The sequence below is a fragment of the Callithrix jacchus genome, chromosome 4 (genome assembly GCF_049354715.1).
Source record: "Callithrix jacchus isolate 240 chromosome 4, calJac240_pri, whole genome shotgun sequence".
NCBI lineage: Eukaryota > Metazoa > Chordata > Mammalia > Primates > Cebidae > Callithrix > Callithrix jacchus.
The window spans coordinates 3,627,093-3,644,952 of NC_133505.1; the positions used below are offsets into that span (position 1 = coordinate 3,627,093).

At 43.0% G+C, this 17,860-nt stretch overlaps 4 non-coding genes across 4 annotated transcripts; 2 read left to right on the plus strand and 2 right to left on the minus strand.

The window, feature by feature from the left end:
* Positions 1-4,355: 4,355 nt before the first annotated feature.
* Positions 4,356-4,427, plus strand: TRNAQ-CUG (transfer RNA glutamine (anticodon CUG)). The gene has a single exon. It is a non-coding gene; the product is annotated as a tRNA-Gln (tRNA).
* A 1,844-nt stretch (positions 4,428-6,271) lies between these two features.
* TRNAS-UGA (transfer RNA serine (anticodon UGA)) lies at positions 6,272-6,353 on the minus strand. Its single transcript has one exon. It is a non-coding gene; the product is annotated as a tRNA-Ser (tRNA).
* A 1,884-nt stretch (positions 6,354-8,237) lies between these two features.
* TRNAS-AGA (transfer RNA serine (anticodon AGA)) lies at positions 8,238-8,319 on the plus strand. The gene has a single exon. It is a non-coding gene; the product is annotated as a tRNA-Ser (tRNA).
* An 8,310-nt stretch (positions 8,320-16,629) lies between these two features.
* TRNAS-AGA (transfer RNA serine (anticodon AGA)) lies at positions 16,630-16,711 on the minus strand. The gene has a single exon. It is a non-coding gene; the product is annotated as a tRNA-Ser (tRNA).
* Between the last annotated feature and the right edge of the window lie 1,149 nt (positions 16,712-17,860).

Genomic DNA, 17,860 nt, shown 5'->3' on the forward strand with positions numbered 1-17,860 from the left:
ATGTTTGTGTTAATTGTGAGATTTATGTTAAGATTTCTTTTCTTCCTTCTTCTTCTTCCATCCATGCCTTCCTTACGATTTTTTCTTCCTTTCTCCCCTTTTCTTTTTTCTGCTTCTTTCCTTTGCATATGGACAGCCCATTGTCCCAATATTATTTGTTGAACAAATGTAATTTCTTCATTGATTTTATTCCTAACTTCATCAAAAACCAACTCGTCATATTTGTGTAAGTTTGTTAGTAGACTCTATTCTGATCAATTGATCTACATGTTTTTCTTTCTGCCAATATCTTACTATCTTGATTACTGAAGTTTATAGTAAATGTTAAAATCAGGTAATGTAATTATTCATTGCATTTTTTTTCAAAATTGATTTAGCTATTCTACTTCCTTTGTCTATCCATATAAATTTTAGAATCAGCTTTTCTCTATCTCCAAAAATTTCTACCGGAATTTTGATAGTGATTGCATTACATATATAATCAATTTGGGGAGAACACACAGGCTAATTCTGGTGCTCTTTTTCCATCCTCATACTCTTGTTTGCTCTTGTGTTATCAGTGTTCAAATAGTTCCTGGATTCTGCTCATAACTTACAGTCGTATTTGATAGGAGAAAAAAGATAAAACAGACTTCATCACTTCATCTCACCTGGAAAGAGGAACTTGGGATCCTAGTTCTTTAATGATAATAAAGAGATAAGATATCCTAGAAATAATAGAATAGCAGTGGAAAAGAAAAACATTTAATGGAAAATTTGGAAGATACAGTTTGGAATTACTTCAAAAACAGTAGAAAAGCATCAAAGATGTGTTGGGGACCCTCCCGTGTAAGACTGCAAAGCAGGTGTTCACTATATGGGAGGTTGGCCCCAGAAGCAGAGCCCTAGGCAGAGGGAAGCAGAGAGAGGGAAGTCGAGGACAGGAAAAAAGGAGAGTCTAGCTAAAAGATAACCAGACGGATGAAACCAGATGGCCCCCCCGCATTCATGAGGAACAAACTTTTGTGCTACAAGAAACTTGCTCATGAACACCAAAGATATTATTATCTTCCATAGCCACCTTTCGCTTAGCTGTCAATTTATTGTATAGAATTGATGATTTAGCTACTTATTTTTCTCCTTACCATGACGTCAATCAGACCCTGAAAACTATATATTCTTAGCCCTCAGAGAATAAACTTGATGAGAGAGCAATGTCTCTTCATCCCTCCCGACCCCTCTTTCTGTCTCCTTTATTATTTCCTGCGCGCTCCCCATTCAGGTTGGAACCCTCTTGCCGGTCAAGAGTTCCTGGCAAAGATGGAAAACGGTAGCAGAAAGAAAATTGAACAACCCATTCCAGAGATTCAGTATCATTTGATTACTGAGAGTTCCAGCAGGACAAAGGAACAACGGAGGATAATTTTATCAAGAAACATAAGAAAAATTCTCAGAACTGAAGGACTTGAATATCTAGACCGGAAGGATTGCCCTTTATGTCTAATGCTTTTAGCACCAAGTTTAGAAAATATTTCCCTGGGTCAACGTCATAAAGATGTTCCACGATGCTGTATTCTACAAGCTTTGTGTGTTTACTTTCATATTGAGATCTACAGACTATCTGGAATCAGCTTTGTGGATAATGTGAAAGAGGAAAACTGAATTTTTTCCTTGTGAATAATCATCTGAGTACTTTTTTCTTATAAATATTCACAATTTATTCAAGGACTGGATTCTATGGAGTGCTATTGTTTATCCTTGGGCAATGTCATGTTTTTAAAATTATGTGACCTTTCTATCTTTCTGTTTGGTAAAGTAAGTCTTCTAACTTTGCTTTCCTTTTTCAAGACGAGTTAGGCTACTTTGGTCCTTTTTCATATTATTTTTTCATGAATTTATCAATCTCATTACAAAAACCTGATAGTATTTTTACTAAAATGCAGGGGAAATCGGGACTTACTGGATAATGGGCACAGGGAAGATGTAAACAGTTCTGGAGATACATGGTGGGAAGGTCGCACAGCAACGCGACACACGTCATGCCACTTAACTGTGCACTTACAAACGGCCAAAGTGGTCACTTTTATGTTTTGTCACAAGAAAATTCAAGACAGGCCGTCACTTCGTTGACTTGTTGATCATCTCTATTTCGTATTTAGTTTCAATCGCATTAATATCTGCTCTTTCCCTCATTATTTCCCTCCCTAAAGTTCTTTTGGGAGTAAATTACTGATTGGTCACTAATCTCATGTAACGGATGCTTAGATCACTAATCTTATTTATTTTATTTATATACTATCGTATTTAAGGATTTCTTTCTTAGCATATTTCTAGCTGCATGCTACATGTTTTGATATGTACTATTTGTATTATCATTACTTTCAAAATAGTTTCTAAGTTTGATGATTATTTCTTTAAACCATGAATTATTTATAAGTGTTTTTATCATTTTGCAAATACAATTTTTAATTTTTATGTTTTGATTTCTGGCATAATTGTATTGCTGTGAAAAATAGCAGGTATCTTACCCTGTTATATTTTTGGAGCATTGCTTTATGGTCTGGTAAAATGTCAAATTTCAGATAATTAGATGTGTGTTTCAAAAATGTTTGAATCCTGAAGTCGATATATGTACTGTTCTGTATATATGTATGTTATATGAATTGCATTACTTTGCTCTACAGTTATTTTTCTATTTATGTTTTTATTAGTTTTTCAGAGAGGTATATTATGCTAAAATATTATACTATAATTGTGGTTTTATCTGTTTCCCTGTTTACTTCTATGAAATCTTGGAGTTTTTTTCTCCATCTCTTTATGTCCTAGAAGCAAGAAGTTCTGGATAGAGTATGGCTTGTGTAACAGCTATAATTTAGAAATACCAGGTAATACCTGCAAGTGAATGTCTGCAACAAGAAAAGCCTGGGAGAAAATATCTGGGTTTCATTTACACAGCCTTACAATATTCACTGGGACTTAAATACTTAGACGTACTTTTACATGTTTCCTTCCTCAAAAGAAATAATGAAAATATAATTGAAATAGAATTTCTCTCATGAGAAACTCTGGATAAATGCTGAGGAGACGCTGCAGCAAAGGTTCCAATCAACCTCTACTTTAAAATGAGCCTGGTTCCTAAGCTAGCTGACTCCACCTGACAGAGCTAGAAATGGCTGTGTCTATGGTCTCCCAAAACTGTATCATCATGACCCCTCCAAGACCAGGGAGACACTGGGAACCGGCTTGACTAGAATCACAGCGTCATGCGTGGGTGCACCTTTCCCTCCTAATTTACAATACTGAGGTTAGTGAATCTCGCAGCCTCAATTTAAAGACATGTTTCTTTTTTTTTTTTTTTCTTCAGAAGGAGTTTCGCTGTTGTTACCCAGGCTGGAGTGCAATGGCGCGATCTCGGCTCACCGCAACCTCCGCCTCCTGGGTTCAGGCCTCCGCCTCCTGAGTAGCTGGGATTACAGGCACGCGCCACCATGCCCAGCTAATTTTTTGTATTTTTAGTAGAGACGGGGTTTCACCATGTTGAACAGGATGGTCTCGATCTCTCGACCTCGTGACCCACCCGCCCCGGCCTCCCAAGTGCTAGGATTACAGGCGTGAGCCACCGCGCCCGGCCAATGTCTACACTCTCTAAAAACCTAGTTTAACGCAGCGCAGACCCCCGGCATCTCCGAGACCCGGTCCCGGGCCTGCTGAGGATGCTTCAGCCCAGAGAGGTTCAGCTCCGCGGTCCCAGGGAGGAAACAGGCCCCGCGGCCGGGCTGCTCCTCAGACTCTCAGTCTTGTTACAACTAGTGTAAATAATAGAGAGAAGGCCAAATATAAATAATTCTCAGTAGATTGCACAGAACCTTCAATAATTTTGTGAATTCCCTGGAATCAAAGGTACCAGTAAAGGTTTTTTTTCCTAGAGGCAATACACCTGATAACTAACCCATGTGGAGAAAAATTTCCCGTGTCTGAAATTGAGCGGAGTTTTAAATAAGACATGAGTTCTCTAAAACTTAGCTTCCCGGTTTTTATGGAAAAGCACCCACTTAATCTAGCTTTTAAGCATTAAATTGCACAAAGAATAGAAGTTCGGCCCAGTTTCGGCAGGTATAAAAATCGCTCAATTTTTCTTAATGAAGAAAGCAAGGCTCAGGACCACCAAGTTTCTGAGTTAATTGGAGGCTGGGCGGAAGGGAGACTTTATGGATCAATGTAATCGGCCAAAATAAATAAATAGATCCCGAGAGTCTTCTTTGAAAGGGTGTTGTGAGTGGGCATGAACTAAGGATTTTGGCCTTGATAAACTAAATGCCCTCAGTAGAATGCCTATAACCCACCATAAGCAATCGCGGGGAAGAAAGGCTAAGAGGGGTTCCATGGTGCAATGGTTAGCACTCTGGACTCTGAATCCAGCGATCCGAGTTCAAGTCTTGGTGGAACCTACTCAATAGTGTTTCTACCTTTTGTTCACCCCAGGGAAAACGCTCTCTACATAAATGACCAAAATCAATGTGGGGCCTGATCTCTTCCGTGAATTCTTGCAAGTCCCCATATTACAAACTTGATATCAGGCAGAAGGCTCAGCAGTGATGCGAGCCCTGGTAAACCTGCCTCTGGGTGAGGAAGTGGAATAGAATCCATTTTCCGTGATCACATCTCACTACAGACTTGACCTCCCCAGGCTCAGGTGATCCCAGGTAGCTGGCACTACAGGTGCGTGCCACCACGGCCGGCTAATTTTATTTATTTATTTATTATTTTTCTTTTTGGTGGAGACAGGGTTTTAGCCGTTTTGCCCAGGAAGGCCTCAAACTCCTGGGATCAGGCATTCCTTCCGCCTCCACCTCCCAAAGTCCTGGAACTACAGGTGTGAGCCATCCCGCCCGTCCTGAAGGGGTTTCTTTCAATAATTTGTGAAGTCCACAAATTATTCGTCCCCTGAACATGATGGTGGAAGTAGGAAGTGCTGATAAAAAGAATTTGCTCTTGGGTCTTTATGCAGCAGAGCTAAGATTTTAATCACTACTAATGCAAAATTTGGACAAATTTGTAATTTTTCGCTTTGTAGAGTTTTTTTTTTGGTCGTTGTTTTTACCTCACTTACACTTCTAATATATGTAGCATAACTACAATTTCTTTCTATCTCTGGGGCCAAGATAGTCTTTTATCTTTCTCTCAAACCAGTCTTGTACTGTGCGTGCAAATCCTGTTGATGGAAAAGTATTTTTTGCCATCAGCCTCCAGTGTCCAGTTGCTGAAATTGTCTAATGTGTTGGCAAGCTCTTTATAAACTGTTAAGAAACACACTGCTCAAAAACAGGCAAACTCCCGTGGACTGATGAGAGGTGCTTCCTGCATCAAAGATAACTCAGGCGTCAAACACCACATGGGCAGCAAAATCCCACCCCGGGCTAAATCCAGCGGCTTACATCATACCACCTTGTGGCCCCATCACCAACAGAGAGAGGATACAGTCAGAACAGTGAACCAACTCTGAATGATAGAGGGAGGTGGCGGCGGTGTTAATTCCCAGGAGAGGCAGGAGGCGGAGACGCCGGTTGTGTGGCGGGGTCTTAGAGTCAAAATCAGATGTTCAAGTCACTGTACCGCCCTCTGGCTGTGAGACTTTGGATATGCACACACACACACACACACACACACACGCCTGCGGACCTTCCAGTCTGTGTAATGAGTATGTTATGAGGATTTACAAATTATAAGACATGTAAAGACCTTGATGGTGATGTAAGTACTTGAAAAATAGGACCTGCAATTTATCATTTTTGGATACGAACAAATCTAACCCTGAACCCGCTAACAACTTGATAATTTGGGGGGGGTGCCCCCAGCGGAATTTATAAAACTTGAGTTCACGACCCCATCTGGAAGCCCTCAGTTAAAATACTATTTCATTGTGCAGCATTGGGTAGTTTTTTTTTTCATCTGTAAAATGCAGATAAAAAGATGCAGTTGGTTCTTAACTCCTATCTTGGAACATACTAAGTAGTTAATGAAAATTACCTGATAGCGGTAAAGCTTTCGGTGACTTCTGAATTGACGGTAGTTAGGGTGCTATTCAGTGCGGGAGAGGCTGAAGTCTAACAGGACGCGATGTAAGAAGGATCTCTTGCTGGCTGTGATCAGAGGAATTTATATCAGTTTTGAAGTAACTGCAACAGAAGGTAGTCTCCATTCACCGAGTAAAGAGGATATTATGTGACTATGCAGTGGGAGGACTGCACAGGAGAGGAGCAACCGAAGTGCAGGAATTCGTTTTGATTAAAACCGTAGTCGGCAGGATTCGAACCTGCGCGGGGAAACCCCAATGGATTTCAAGTCCATCGCCTTAACCACTCGGCCACGACTACCTACCCGTAGAAAAACAGACGGCTGTGGTGGACTTATAATGGATGCACAGAGCGCTGGGAGCCGCTTGGTCATCAGTGTCGTCCAGGCCTCCGCTCACGAATCAAAGAGCTCATTCAGGGCACATCAAGAACCAGCACACAGTGCACAGTGCTGCGATTCGGCACAGGACTCCCAGACAAGCGACGCAAAGTTCCCGGGCGCCGGAGCTGGCCCGCGAGCCGCTGATATCCGCGGACACCACGTGCGCACCTAATTCTCACCAACCCGCGGAAAGGGATTATTGAATTGTTAAGTCCAAGCAACCTCCAGCCTGTATGTAAATGCCCCAGTGGGAGAAGGAACGGGAATGAAGGGAAGGTACGAGAGTGGGGTCACCTGCGTTTACGTGCAGTTAAAATCTAAATCAGGAACCTCTTCGATGACACTCAACCGACTTACTCTTTCAAAGGAACTGCTAAAACCTGGCTGGCGCGCGCGTGGGAGGTCAGGAGGGGTCTCGTTTCTGTCCTAACTGGAAAAGAAGGCTCTGGAGAGCTCTCCGACTCTTCAGGCAAACGATTCCATTCAGTTCTGGTGAAGGACATGAGACCACTCCCAAGAACCAAAGCCTTCAGTCACCCGAGCCCGAGAGCACTCCCAAGAACCAAAGCCTTCAGTCACCAGAGCCCGAGACCACTCCCAAGAACCAAAGCCTTCAGTCACCCGAGCCCGGGGGAAAGAAAGAACTCAGAACGCAGGTTTCCAAAAATCTTAGGGAGAGTCCAGCACAGAGAAGAGTAAAAAGATAAAAACACGTAAATGTCAGTTTAAATCTAGCTCAATTAATAAGGCTGATTCTTGCTTCAGATACTACAAAATGGTTAACACCAGGCTCAGCTGATCATTCCCCCTCCTCCCCACCCCAGCTGCATATTTTGTACTTGTGGAGTGCTCTTCCTTAAAAAGCAACATCCTGGTCCACGGAGAAACGACAGTCCGGCTTACTGACAAGTACTGGATGACCATTGCCTTGGCCTTTTAAGGTTTACTGTTGACATAGGCTGCTTACCGTTTAGTTTCATGAATGGCTACCTGAGAAACATGTTTAACCATTCACGTTTAACCATCTTGTTGGTTTTGCTTCTGTAGGGCACTTGGAAATAATGCTGAAGGCACAAATAGTGTCCTTGAGCAAAGAGCAGTGAACGTCATCTAAGATACCCAGGTTTCTGCGGGAGGCGGAGGTTGCAGTGAGCCAGGTTGCGCCATTGCACTCCAGCATGGGCGATAGAGCCAGCGTCTCAAATTTATAGACTTAGCCCTTCAATTTCCTCCTTTGTGATGTGAAGACTAAATGAGGCCAGGCATATAAATGAGAGTATTTTGCAAAATGTGAGGTCTTATATACATGTTAGTGACTAACATTATTTTGCTAAAAGTATATCCTGGCGTGCATTTTATATCAGCATTATAGAAGTGCACCTCATTACTTTTGTCGTTTGCAGAAGCTTCCATTCTACGGATCTTCCAGAATTTATTTTAAAGGTCAAACATCGATGACCACTTGAGGTTGTTCAAGTCGTCGCTATAACACAAAATTTCGCTTTGAACGTTACAGCGCGTCGCAGTTGCTACTGCGGGTGTCTCCTGCATCCCCACCCCCTGAAGGGGCAGGAAGCTTGATCTCTGGGAATGCGTCCTGCTTAGTCTCCTTCCGTTAGAACGTCAGATTAAGGGGTCCTCCCAGTTCTGAGGTTAAGTGTTACTTGTCAGTTTGCAACAGCAGCGTCTAATGCCAAAGAATGAGAAACATTGACGCAAATACAATGACTGGCAGATTTGACCTTTCCAAGAGAGCTAAATTCAGTACAGTGACTTACACTAATAAGTAAAGGCGCCTCTATGTAGTCGTGGCCGAGTGGTTAAGGCGATGGACTAGAAATCCATTGGGGTTTCCCCGCGCAGGTTCGAATCCTGCCGACTACGATGCTTTGTGAAGTGGATGTAACACTTTATCAGACGGCAGAGCCTCATGACTTCTCCCAGGAAGAAGCCTGTCCGTTCTAAACTGATCAGACTTTTTTTTTTTCTCTTTATATGCCCACTAAAAATGCTTTGCCACCTTCCTGAAACAACAAGGAAAATGTGTACTTATTAAAAAAAAAAAAAAAAGGTAATTCAACCAGAGTCCTATTGGTGTTTTACCCCCAAGAAGAGCCAAGGTGATGCTACCGTGTTTCCTGCAATCAATGCTCTCTTTTGAAGGCAGCTTTCCTAGAAACAAAAAAGTTGGTAGGAGTGTTCGTGTCTCACAGAATTGTTCCCTTGTTAGGGATCTGCCTCAGTCAAGTAGATGTCCTCATTCATACAGAAAGGGAAATTCCAGGAAATCCAGGGTCAAATACGACTAAAAGCAAAGACTCAGATGTGGTTGCCAAGATGGGAAAAACTTGGGCATTATTAAGCAAACAACTGAGCAATTAAATATATCACGTAAAGCAGTTTTCCTTGAAATTGTATAAAAACGAATGGACGACGTCGAGCCAGACTGGCTTGTCCAGGTGTCCAGGATGACGGCGAGGCCAGAGGGACAGACAACCAAGTGAGGCTGTGGCTATATTCAGAGCGCGGAAAGACAATCAGCCCAGGTGCAGAATCACATTGTGTGTGTGGTTAACCGCTGTGGACAACAACGCGTTGGCCAATGGAATGCTAGCCACAGTTGAGGGCGTCTTAAGGAATTCCTGGGGGAATTCCATCCCTGCCTGGGAAGCTTGGTGGAGCTCATCCTCACTTCTCGCCTTGCTGCTTCTTCTTTTTGGTTAGACATGCCATTCCCCTTTTTCTATGTCTGTTATCAGGTATTCGTGCCTTCTTGGATAAACTCAATCAGTCTATCCAAGGATTTTGAAATTTTATTAGTTTTTTTCCAAACAAAATTTTGGCTTTGTTATCTCCATCTTATGTTTCTATTTTATTGCATTAAATCAGTCTTTTTCTTTTTTATTTCCTTCCCTACGACTTCTCTGGGTAAAATTCACTAATTTCTAATTTCTCCCAGTGGATCTCAGATTACTGATGTTCAGCTGTTTTATTTTTACATCTGTATTTCACAGTTTAAGCATCCGAATGCATTTTGGACTGCATGAAACATTTTCCATAGGTATTATTTTCAATGTCATTCTTTTCAATATAATTTTTAATTACCATTTAGATATTTTCTTGGAACCATATGTACATTTTTTAACTTCTAAACATAACACAATTTTCGATTTCTAATTGATACCTGGCAACATGTACTGTGGCTAGATCCTAGGATCGATCTCTCAGACTGTTTGAATTTTGGAAACTCACTTTAAAACAGGCAAAAGTTCTTTTGCTGTAGTTGTTGTTTAAGCTCCATGCAGACTTCAAACAGAAATTTGTCTTCAGAAGTTGAAATGCCACTGGATGTGGTGTCACCCCTATAATTCCAACACTTTGGGAGGCTGAGGCGGGCAGATCACTTGAGCCCAGGAGTTCCAGACCAGCCTGGGCAACATAGTGAAAAGCCGTCTCTACAAAAGAAATTAGCTGGGTGTGGTGTCAGGCGCCTGTGGTCCCAGCTACTCCGGAGGTTGAGGTAGGATGATCGCTGAGCCTAGGGAGGTCGAGGCTGCAGTGAGCAGTGATCCTGCCACTAGGCTCCAGCCTGGGCAACAGAGTAAAAAAAACCAAAGTTGAAGTGTGTAGTGTTCTTCACATGTAAGTTAGGTAAAATCCAGGAGAAGTTCAAGATGTTCACAACTTCACTGTTTTCCTTTCCTCTTCTGCTTTTTAATTAATTTCTCAGGGAAATATATTGTGTTAAAATTTCTTTATTATTATTATTTTTGAGACGGGAGTTTCGCTCTTGTTACCCAGGCTGGAGTGCAATGGCGCGATCTCAGCTCACGGCAACCTCCACCTCCTGGGTTCAGGCAATTCTCCTGCCTCAGCCTCCTGAGTAGCTGGGATTACAGGCACGCGCCACCATGCCCAGCTAATTTTTTTATTTTTAGTAGAGACGGGGTTTCACCATGTTGACCAGGATGGTCTCGATCTCTCGACCTCGTGATCCACCCGCCTCGGCCTCCCAAAGTGCTGGGATTACAGGCTTGAGCCACCGCGCCCGGCCTATTGTGTTAAAATTTCTAAGTGTGATTGAAGTTTCTTCCTTCCTGTTTTTAAAATTTTACCTCGTATATTTTTGGAGCCCCTAAATTTTACCTCATACAGTTTAGAAGCTTATTTTTTCCCCGTATCTTTTTGTTTTCCAAAGCAACAAGAAATTCTAAATAAAATGCTGCTTATGAAATATTTATAAATTGGCAATGGCAAGTGTCACTTTCAAGTGGCACAATAAACAAGATAACAGTGAAAACGCCTGGGCTTAAATGACACAGAATTCAGAATACTCATACAGCGTTAAGGCAAAGAGCACTAATCTGCTTCCGTCTCCCTTTTGCTTCTTTTCTCAAAAAGGAAGGAAAATTACCCCAAATTGAGGGCTTCTTCTCAGTGGAGGTCGCCCATTAGGGTTGAAACAAATTTTATGTAGAGGTTTTCATCATCCCCTAACCAGCGGGTCTTATTCCCTCTGCTGGACCTGCCTGTGCCGCATTCTAAGGTCTCAAAGGGTGTTATGAGGAAGCAACACCCATCGGCTCTCTCACAAAAGAGAAAGAAACTCGAAGAACTGGTTTGACCAGGATCTTAGCTTTGGGTGTCTGTGCCTTTTTAACCTCCTGATTTACAAGATTGAGATCATGAATCATATGGCCACAATTCAAAGGTAATTTTTTTTTTTTTTTTGAGACAGAGTCTTGTTCTGTCACCCAAGCTGAAGTACAACCTCCACCCTCCTTGGTTCAAGTGATTCTCCTGCCTCAGCCTCCCAAGTAGCTGAGGTTATAGACACGTGCCACCACACCCTGCTAATTCTTGTATTTTTAATAGAGACGGGGTTTTGGCATGTTAGCCAGGCTGGTCTTGAACTCCCAACCTCATGTGATCTGCCTGCCTCAGCCTAATGAAAATGCTGAGATTACAGGCATGAGCCACTGCACCCAACCTCAAAGGTAACGTTTTTAAAGCAGCTTCATGCTTAAGATGATGTTTGGTGATTTTGAACCTTTTAAATTAGATTATTTGACCTGGAAGGGGATTCAAACGGCAGGTGATTCCCGGCTCAGCCCCCACGGTCTTCCACAGTTGTGGCGAACCCCTTGATAATAGTTTGTCCAACTGTTTTGTATCAGGGCATGTAAAGTAAGAGAGTTCACACGTTTTTTTCTATAAAGCTTGAACTTTTTAGTTTTCTTTTTAAAGAGACAGGGGTCTCTCTATTTTGCCCAGTCTGGCCTCCAACTCCTGGACTCTAGTGATCTTCTTGCCTCAGCCTTCCAAGACGCAGGAACTATAGAGACATATACTACCTTATCTGGCTGTGCCTTGGAATTTTAAAGGATTTAAAAATCTCTTTCCTGGCCAGGAGCAGTGGCTAATGCCTGTAATCCCAGCACTTTGCGAGGCCGAGGTAGGTGGATCACTTGAGGTCAGGACTTTGAGACCAGCCTGGCCAATATGGTGAAACCCTGTCTCTACTAAAATACAAAAGTTAGCCAGGCGTGGTTGTGTGCACGTGTAATCCCAGCTACTTGGGAGGCGGAGGCAGGAGAATCGCTTGAACCCAGGAGGTGAAGGTTGCAGTGAGCCGAGATCACACCACTGGACTCCAGCCTGGGTGACAGAAAGAGACTCTGTCTCAAAAAAAATAAAAAAATAAAAATAATCTCTTTTCTAATAAATTCATGGCCATGAAGTGGAAGAGAGAATTGTCACTGCTTTTTGTTGTTTTGGGATATGTATAAAATCCATATATATGAGAGATAGGTGTCTCCAATTGTTACAAAATTCTCTGACAGAGGCCAAGCATCTGTTTCCCCAGTGGCAAAGCCACACTCACTACTATACCAAGGTGAAAAGCAGGGTCAGAATGGTTGTGCTCAGTGCCATGGTCCAAGTATATTTCTGACATTCACAGAGCAGTGCAGGCACATGCAGACCTAAAGCACATCACTTTCCAGGGTCTACCTGAGCCAGCTGCTCACCTCCCCGCCAAAATTCATCTTCCCCTTTTCTCACATGTTGTTGCCCTCCTGAATTAACCAACTCCTTCAGTGATCAGGCACACAAGCTCTTCTCCTACTGTGCATTAATCTTGTACCTGGGAAATGGCAGATGCACACTTTTCCCTAATGAACCTGACCAAGGCTCATCCACCTGGAAACTGCGGTTTTTGTTTTTATTTGTGTATTCCACCCTCTTTGTGCAGTCACGCTGCTGGCCACAAGCAGCTTCCGTAAACTCTCCCTGTGCGGGCTTGTTTATGTCTCTAGAATATTCCTCCTAATAGACACTAATCACCATGAGATCAGCAACTGTGCTTGTGTCTGGTTTACCCTTGTTTCTATAGCACTAAGCACAACGCCCCGCCCACCATGAAAAGTTAATATTGTCTACCTTTATTTATTTATTTTGAGACAGAATTTCACCTTGTTGCCCAGGCTGGAGTCCAATGGCATGATCTCAGCTCACTGCAACCTTCACCTCCCAGATTCAAGCTATTCTCCTGCCTCAGCTTCCCAAGTAGCTGGGATTACAGGCTAATTTTTTGTATTTTTAGTAGAAATCATGTTTCACCATGTTGGCCAGGCTGGTTTCTAATTCCTGACCTCAGGTGATCCACCTGCCTCAGCCTCCCAAAGTACTGGGATTATGGGCATGAGCCACTGTGCCCGGCCTATTTTCTATTTATATAAAGAATGACCTTCTCAGAGCTCCTAACTGAATGTTCTGTTCACAGCAAGAACCAGTTTAGTATAATGCCTTATTTGAATCTGCTGATTATTTCAGTCCAAACTCTTTCTCATCTCATTCTCTGTCAGAACAGCTCTAAGCGAGTCAAGTGGCTGCCCACAGGGCCGACAGGCTCTTACTGAGGAGGCAGTTGAGTTACTGAAGGAGAGGAAATTGTATCCCTCATGTTGCAAGCTCTAGCTTTTAAATTTCTGTTGGAGAAAATCTTTTCCTTCTCCATATTCTTGATCTGTATTTATGCAGACTAATGCTTCCTTGATTTGCTAGATCATATATATTTATATATTGATTTCAGAGAGACCAGAGCCTATCCTGTAGAGAAGGTGATCATTGTAAGTATGTCGGATAGAAAATGTAAAATTCGCTGTAACCTAAAACTAATGTTAAAAGTGATCGTTGCAGCAAACTGACACAAGAACAGAAAATGAAACACCGCATATTCTCACTCATAGGTGGGTGATGAAAAATGAGAACACATGGACACAGAAAGGGGAGTACTAAACACTGGGGTCTATTGGGGGGAAAAGGGGAGGGCCAGTGGGAGGGGGAGGTGGGGAGGGATAGCCTGGGGAGAAATGCCAAACGTGGGTGAAGGGGAGAAGAAAAGCAAAGCACACTGCCATGTGTGTACCTACGCAACTGTCTTGCATGCTCTGCTCATGTACCCCAAAACCTATAATCCAATAAAAAATTAAAAAAAAAAAAAAAAAAAAAAAAAAGTGATCGTTGCATGTTTTTCTTTTTGAGACTGTGGGTAGGAATAACTAAAGTCCTTTGTTTAATATCAATTTTTTTTTAAATCCCACTTATTAGAAAGTCTTCTTTCTACTGTCTCCCCCCAAGTGGGCAAGTGGGCCAAGGTGCTATGAAGGGATGTATGGGCTCTCCCTAGTGTGTGGGGGTGAGGGTCAAAAAGTGGGCTAGGGGAGGTCAGACAGTGACATTTTCTTCCACTAAACCAGTGACCACTATCCCTCGAATCACAGAATACAAAGTCCTTTTTGCAGCATAGGTTTTTACCTAGCAGCCACAGACAGTAGAACTCCCCTGGGCAACACGGGGAGACCTCATCTCTATTTCAGTTAAGAACATATTTTTAAAAGAGATATACACTATAATATTATTTACTATACCTAGCATATGGTGTTTTCCTATTTCTCTGCTGCTGTCTTTGTGGGTGTTTGTGACATTGTCCATCAGTGTGTCTTGTGTTTGATGTCACTTTCTTGTCTATAAGACACCTTTTCTCTTCCTTAGTAGTAGGAAGAGAAAAAAACAAACCCTTCTAGAATTTGATGGCATTATTCAGAAAGCAGATCACATGCTGTCCTACAAAGCAAAATTCTGTAATGATCAATCCTTGCTCAAGATCTCCGCTTGAGCCCCAGAACCTGAACTTGAGTCTGCATGGGCTTGTCCAGAAAAGAAGCACCCAGCAGGAGAGAATTCCTACTTATGCTACCAGCACTCCTCTCTAAGATCTCTTGTTGTAGTTGTTCAGACGGAGTCTCTCTGTTGCCCAGGCTGGAGCAGTGGCACTATCTCAGCTTACTGCATTCTCCGCAGCTGGGGTTCAAGCGATTCTCCTGCTTCAGCCTCCTGCGTAGCTGAGATTACAGGTGCACACCAACCACGCCCCAGCTAATTTTTGTGTTTTTAGTAGAAACAGCGTTTCAGGCTGGGTGCGGTGGCTCAAGCCTGTAATCCCAGCACTTTGGGAGGCCGAGGTGGGTGGATCACAAGGTCAAGAGCTCGAGACCATCCTGGTCAACATGGTGAAACCTTGTCTCTACTAAAAATACAAAAAAAACAAACAAAAAAAAACCAAAACATGCGGTGGTTCGTGCCTGTAATCCCAGCTACTGAGGAGGCTGAGGCAGGAGAATTGCCTGAACCCAGGAGGTGGAGGTTGCAGTGAGCCGACATCGCACCATTGCACTCCAGCCTGGGTAACAAGAGCGAAACTCCGTCTCAAAAAAAAAGAAAAAAAGAAGAAAAGAAAAGAAATAGCGTTTCAGCATGTTGGTCAGGCTGGTCTCGAACTCCTGACCGCAGGTGATTCGCCCGTCTCAGCCTCCCAAAGTGCTGGGATTACAGGCATGAGCCACTGCTCCCCACCCATCTAAGATATCTTTTTGAACAAATTTATATTTTCAATTTTTGTATGTATATGTCAGATGAAACACTTAACTCTAGTATTAGGAATTGTTTCCACAAAGGGCTTTAGCATTTTATTAGCTGTCACATTCCAGAATTCTATTAGATTGTTTCTCCGAATCAAAACAGCCAGCATGCCGGATGTGGGAGAGGTTAGGAGAACTGATCGGGCTCCTCCTCTAGAAACCTGACTCACAGGACACTGAGACAAGCCTTGTTCTTCCTGCCTGCACTGCTCAACAGAGGATTTGCAGCAGTTTGCTGTCTCTGCCCCACTAATTCTGAAACACAATGCTCTTAAGAGACACATAAAAAAAGACGGGATCTGGTATTTGATCAATGAACAGGCTAGCACTCTGTTTATAAAAATATATTAGAACCATTCTTGGATGAGGTAAAATAAATCACAACAATTCTTTGAAGATCTGCAGAAGAGAGGTGAAGACAAGCTCCACTTAAGCTGCCCAGGCAGTGATGCATGAATTCCCCTAGGAATTCCTAGGCAGGTTCTCAACTGTGGTTAACATTCTTCTGTCAATACATTAACCCATAGTTGTTCATCACAGTGCGATTCTGCATCTGAGCTGGGGCTCTTCCTGTGCTCAGAATATAATCACACCCTCACCTTGTTTCTAATCGCCCGTGCTTCACCACTGCCCTGGACCCCAGGACAAGCAACTCCACTTGATGTCGTCCATTTGTTTTTATTGGGTTTTGGAAAAAAATGCTTTGCTCCATATCTTTAATTGTGTAGTGGTTTGCTTACAAATACCCAATTTAGATTCTCATCTTGGTGACCGTGCCTGTGGGTTATTTCACTTGTATTTGATTATGGATTTCCTGAAATTTCCTTTTCTACATTAAACCAGGGCATTGCTTGACTGGAAAAGATCCCTAATAAGGGAACAATTCTGTGAGACACAGACATTCCTGGCAATTATTTCCCTGTAAGGAAAGCTGTCTTCAAAAAGGGGCATCTGTTGCAGGAAAAAGGAAAACATCATCCTGACCTCTTCTCAGGACAAAGGAAAACATCAGTGGGACTAGGACAGACATTTTCTGTTTGTTTGTTTTGGGTATGACTTTTCCTCATTGTTTCAGAGACATGGAGTATTGTTAGTGGGTCCACAAAGAGGAAAAGCCTACAGGTTGGAACAAGCAAGCTTCTTCCTGAGAGACAATACCAGGCTCTCAAGCTGGCAAGGTGTCAGGAGACTCCCTTTCGAACAAGAAGGGAACCGTAGTCGGCAGGATTCGAACCTGCGCGGGGAAACCCCAATGGATTTCTAGTCCATCGCCTTAACCGCTCGGCCACGACTACATGAAGGGTGCTTTGCTCATTAGCATAAGTCACTGTATGGAACTTTGTCTCCTGGGAAGGTCAAGTCTTCTGCCAAAGAGCGTACTCGCTATCAATGTTTCTCATTCTTTGACATCAGTTAGATGACTATCATGCTGCTGTGGCACACTGACAAGTAACACTTTATCCTGGGACCTGGGAGGACCCCTTATTCTGATGTTCTGCAGGAAGGAGACTAGGCAGGAGGCATGCCCAGAGGCCAAGCTTCCTGCTCCAGCAGCTTCTGATGGTGCTCCAGGAGACACCCGCAAAAATGGCGGCACGCTCTAACCTTTGCTGAAGTTTGAGTTACGGCGACGATCTGAACAACTCAAATGGCCATCAGTGTTTGACTTTTAAAATAGATTTCGGGAAATGCATAAAATGAAAGGTTCTGCAATTGATGAAAGGAATGAGATGCACTCTATTTACCGCAAGGAACTACGCTAGCATTTCAGTTGTAGCCCCGTGTATTAGAGGACACACTAGAAATCCACTTGTTGCCAGTTTGAGAGCCTGGGGTTGCCTCTAAGAAACTTCATCCTTCCCTCTTGACAACTCCCACCTTGGCCTCCAGGAAACAGCTCTGCCTGTATCTCAAACCAGGGTGAGGTTTTTACTACTTTTTTTTAAGTTCCCACTTTGTTAAATGCTCCTTGAATGCTTATCTGAGCTTCACAAACGATTCGGGAAACAAATACTAGATTTACTTACTTAGTGTGGTTTCCAATTCGCAGAAAGAAAGATGAGGAGTAAAACAATCAAGGTCTATCATCTGGGGCACATGTATACCATGGAATACTATGCAGCCATCAAAAAGGATGAGTTCGTGTCCTTTGTAGGGACATGGATGAACCTGGAGACCATCATTCTCAGCAAACTGACACAGGAACAGAAAACCAAACACCGCCTGTTCTCACTCATAGGTGGGTGTTGAACAATGAGAACACATGGACACAGGGAGGGTAACACTACACACTGGGGTCTGTTGGGGGAATAGGGGAGGGACAGTGGGGGGTGGGGAGTTGGGGAGAGATAGCATGGGGAGAAATGCCAGATATAAGTGAAGGGGAGGAAGGCAGCAAATCACACTGCCACGTGTGTACCTATGCAACTATCTTGCATGTTTTT